The sequence below is a fragment of the Cibotium barometz genome, chromosome 8 (assembly GCF_041138505.1).
Source record: "Cibotium barometz isolate CiBa-2024 chromosome 8, ASM4113850v1, whole genome shotgun sequence".
In the NCBI taxonomy this organism is placed as follows: Eukaryota; Viridiplantae; Streptophyta; class Polypodiopsida; order Cyatheales; family Cibotiaceae; genus Cibotium; species Cibotium barometz.
Genome location: NC_141053.1, coordinates 51,811,291 through 51,816,542, shown reverse-complemented (window position 1 = coordinate 51,816,542; position 5,252 = coordinate 51,811,291). Strand labels below are relative to the sequence as shown.

General features: G+C 39.7%; 1 pseudogene across 1 annotated transcript; it reads left to right on the top strand.

Moving 5' to 3' along the window:
• The first annotated feature begins 1,134 nt into the window (after positions 1 to 1,134).
• Positions 1,135 to 3,578, top strand: LOC147636388 (ABC transporter G family member 10 pseudogene; annotated as a pseudogene). The gene has a single exon (XR_015266403.1). The product of XR_015266403.1 is annotated as an ABC transporter G family member 10 pseudogene (transcript).
• Positions 3,579 to 5,252: the final 1,674 nt, after the last annotated feature.

Sequence of the window (5,252 nt, the reverse complement as noted above, 5' to 3'; positions counted from 1 at the left end):
TATAGCATTCTTCATATACTACGCTTCACATGCTTTCATACTGGTTTTATGTAGTGTTTTTATCTGCAAATGCAAATCAGCTCTCACTCAGACCATGCATCATATTGGTCTAGGTGTTCCCAAGGTGTAGAAATGCACCAGAAACGATTGAACACTTGTTTATAGATTGTGCCCATAACCCAGAAGCCATTAAGTTTCTAAATCAGTGCATCTGCCTGACTTAGAAGTGGAATCTGTCACAGTAGAAAATTTTTCTAGGTCACCAATCAAATGCTCTGTAAAATTATGAAATATCGTACCTTCTAAATACTTGTGGGCTATCTGGATAAGTAGAAATAAGTGCTGGTTTAAAAATGCAAATTTCCTTAAAATTTATAAAGATTTTGTTGAATAACCTTGCTTATCATTTGAGCTCAAATATAACTAGAATGCTTTAAATGTTGGCAAATTTCTACAGGACGACTTTTTTGTAAAGGGCTGTTTTTGTTAATATTAGTATTAATATTAATATATGACTGTTATTGCCAAAAAAATAAATCTTGGCAAATTCCTGTACGAACACACTGCACACATTCTTTGACTGCTCTACCTGGCTTTTTTCACAGCTGGAAAAAGAAAAATCCTATTTTTTTTCATAAGAATGACGCTTGATTTTTGGCCGAACATCGTCTTAAAATTTAGGTGTTTTTTTTTTGGGGACGTTTATTTTGAATAATATCTCGACGTGAAATGGCAAAAAAAACGGGTAAGTCTGTATAGTTTGCCAGAACACTGGGCCATCGGTGGCATTGAACCATTCTGACTGCTGCTTTTTCACCGATGAAAGGAAATGATGTTTTCTTGTTTTCACAAGAATGGCTTGATTTTTGACGGAAATATAGATAAGCATCGTTGTAGGTGTTGCTTTACCGTTTATTATTTGAATATCTTGCCGGTAAAAACGTTGAAAATGGCCAAAAAAAAACTGGTAATTTTAATAACTGTCTCTCTCTCTCTCTATCTATGTACAGTAGGTGCACTTCTACCTCTCTCTCTCTATCTAAATACAGTAGGTGCACTTCTTCTCTCTCTCTACCGACGTTAATATTCCTCTCACCCCCTCGTTACACCTCTAGCTACCTGAAACAAGCACGTCGAGCGCGGCCTCTCTCGCACATGCGCGCGCAGCTCTACTCAAGACAAAAGAAGCTCTCTCTCTCTCTCTCTCACAGACGCTCCCTCTCACTCACACACATACGCACACAGTTCTTCCTAGAAGCGACACTCCGTTTATTCTCACCTGGATGTGCTCACTAGTAACCACACACTAGAGAAGACGTTCACATGGGTCCTCTGGATGTTGAATATGGGGTCCCTGCTTTCAAGAACGTGAAGCTAAACCAGATTGCAGTTCTAGCTGAGTCTCCTCCTCGTCCAGCCAGTGCAAATAGTCATGCAAGGACCTTCGAGATAGAAGCAAGAAATCTCTGCTACAGAGCTCCAAGGCAACAACAGACAGCCGGGAATGCTTATCTCGGCAGGTTCATGAAAGGAGACAACAATGCGGGTAGTGCATTGGATTCAAGCAAGTTCATTCTGAAGAATGTGAGCTGTGTGGGCAAGGCGGGGGAGATACTGGCCATAGCAGGGCCCAGCGGCGCCGGGAAGTCCACACTGCTGGAGCTGTTGGCCGGACGGATACGTCCGACGAGCCCGCCGGACAGCATTCTCGTCAACCGGCAGGCGATGGAGGTGTCGTCGTTCAGGAGGATATCAGGGTTCATACCTCAGAGCGATGCCTTGTTCCCATTGCTGACGGTGCGGGAGACGCTGATGTTCAGTGCCAGGCTGAGGCTGCCCACTACAGTCTCTTGTGAAGAGAAGCGCAAGAAGGTAGAAGATTTGCTGTTTGAGCTTAGGTTAACGCATGTTGCTGATACCAGGGTTGGCAATGATGAAGTGAGGGGCGTGTCAGGAGGGGAGAGGAGGAGGGTATCCATTGGTGTGGATGTGATTCATGACCCTGCTGTGTTGTTACTTGATGAGCCTACCTCTGGCCTTGACAGCGCCTCAGCTCTGCATGTTATTGAGATGCTGCACTGCATGGCTAAAACCCGCTCCAGAACCATCATACTGAGTATTCATCAGCCCGGCTACCGCATCATCCAGCAAATCAACTCCTTCCTGCTGTTATCTAACGGCTCCGTCGTCCACCATGGCTCTCTCCGTATGCTTCACTATTGGCTCGACCAAGCAGGCCACCATATACCCCCCCAAGTGAACGTCCTCGAGTACGCCATGGATGCCATCTCTTCTGGCCTCGACCTGCTAGCTGATTCCCAGCGTAATTGCATCTTACACCAAGATGGGCGCTTCGACTTGCTCCATACTAACAACAACAGTAGGCTAGTTCTGAGCAGTCCTGACACAGCTGATAACCTCTCTCTTCAATTCAAGCCTGCATTCGCTAACCACAGTGCCCGCGAGATCCTGGTCCTCTCACAGAGATTCTCCCGAAACATCTTTAGAACACACGAGCTCTTCACAGCTCGCACAATACAGGCTCTAGTGGGTGGCATTGCTCTAGGCACGATATACATTAACGTTGGCTTTAATCAAGCTGGATTAGCAAAACGATTAGGCTTCTTCGCCTTTACTCTCACGTACCTTCTCTCATCAACAGTAGAGGCCCTACCCATTTTCCTGCAAGAGCGCCATGTCTTGATTCCAGAGACTTCAAGAGGGGCGTACAGAATCTCATCTTATCTTGTAGCCAACCTCTTGGTCTTTTTTCCTTTTTTACTACTAATTGCTATGGTTTTCTCACTTCCAGTCTACTGGCTGATAGGATTAAGCAATGCAGCGGGGGCTTTTGCCTTCTTTGTTCTCGTAATGTGGCTAGTTCTCCTCATGGCTAATTCCTTTGTAGCGTTCTTGGGTGCACTAGTCCCTGACTACATCATGGGCAACTCCATCATCTCCGGTTGCATGGGTGCTTTCTTCCTCTTCTCAGGCTACTTCATCTCTGAAGAGAACATGCCCCCTTACTGGAGATTTATGCACTACATCTCCCTCTTCAAATACCCCCTAGATGCCCTCCTCATCAACGAGTATTCCACCTTGCATGGCAAGTGCTTTGGCCCTCAAATACTGCCTGCAGCCCAGTGCCCCCTCACAGGCCATGATGTTCTGCAACAGCTTGGCCTCAAAGTGGACAACAAATGGCCCAACGTGGCTATCATGCTAGCATTCATCTGCTGTTACAGGTTGCTGTGCTACATAGTGCTCCGTTTCAAAGTCTGCAAACGAAGAAGATAGCATCTCTTTTGCCACTCATTCACTATGTACCTAGTGTGTAACTAATCAGTTCTTATTTCCGACGCCATACTCTTATGTATAGCTGGGGGACTTTGCAATATGTTATTTGAATAAAGCTCAATTACTTACCTACAGCTGCTCAGCAGGCCAGTGGCTATAATACATATTGTTTGGGAAGGATAAATCTTTTCATTAATGGCGCCTTAATCTCGAAAAGGTTGCTCATATGTAAGCTCATGAGACCTTGTTAAGAGGCTAATAAATATTTCTGTTTTGCAACATTCATTTCCTTTGTGAGAATACACTGTACAAGGACATATTTTATTTCGTGGACCATTCGGCACAGTAACGCATCATGCATGCATTCATTTGATCAGAGATGTTGTTGAGAGTTTCATAAACCCTTGTAACAAAAGAAGCTTGTCGACTTGAGATCGAAGCGCAAAAGCTTTAAATACTTTTGAAGTTTGTTGGCATTTGATATGTCTTTGTCGGTTCATGTCATGTATTTCAACATGGAATTCTTTAATCTTGTAGGTTTGAATTTTTTTATGAGATTAGAGATGACTCGTGAGACCATGTACTTCGAAGTTTCAGTTCATGTGTTGCTTCATGTACGTCGGAGTCCTCTCATATACATATTAAATGTATATATATATATATATATATATTACATATATATATATATATGTATATGTAATATATATATGTATATATATATTACATATACATATATATATATATATATAATATATATATATATATATATATGTATATGTAATATATATATACATATATATATTACATATACATATATATATATATATGTAATATATATATCATTACATATATATATATATATGTATATGTAATATATATATATATATATATATTACATATACATATATATATATATGTATATGTAATATATATATATATATGTATATGTAATATATATATATATATATATATATATATATGTATGTATAACATGAAAAGAATTATGGATTATGCCAATTGGAGGGTAACTCCAACTTAAATGCATTATCATTTATCTTTGTACTAATCCTAAAAGCTTCATAAAATCTAGGAGCTAACTCTACCAGAGTGTTGGCCTCTACAGACTTAAGTCTCCTTTACTCAATATGAAGAAGTACATAGTCACCTTGTTGAAGATGACATGTTCACGTTTATGATTTGCATACTTCATATACACTTTTCTTGAGCTTTTTTAAATGTTCAATTTCACTTCTGATGAATTTGGTCTAAGTCTCTAACAAAAGAATCTGCAGTCTCCACTGCCTAGGCTGGGATGAAACATAAGACCTAAGCAAATCAAGAATTGTATTATTTGTTACTTTAGTTTGTCCATTTGATTTAGGATGAAAAGCAGTAGAAAAATCAAGTTTTGTTTCAAGGTTATCAAACGAAGCAGTCCAAAAATCATTAAAAAACTTCCGATATCTATAGAAAACAATGATCTTTGGTAATCCATGATGCACAAACACTTATTTGATGAAGACATGTGCACCTTGATAAGCACTCAATGTCTTTTTACAGAAACAATGATCTTTGGTAATCCATGATGCATAAACACTTGTTTGATGAAAACATGTGTACCTTCATAAACAGTCAATGCCTTAATATAAGCAATGAAATGAACATGTTTGCTAAATATATCTACAATAGTCGAAATCATATCATTCTTGCTAGCAGTCAAAGGAAAACGAGTAATGAAATCCATACTTGTTTGTTCCCATGGTTCATTAGGAATAGGTACTGGTGTAAGCAAACCAAATTTCTTTCCTTTATGACTTAATCTTTTGACAAGTAACACATTCAGACACAAATTTTGTAACATCTTGATGTATATTAAGCCAAAAGAAATCTCAGGTAACAATTTACAAAGTAGATGAAATCCCTCCATAATCAATAAGAGGCCGTTGTGATGAGAT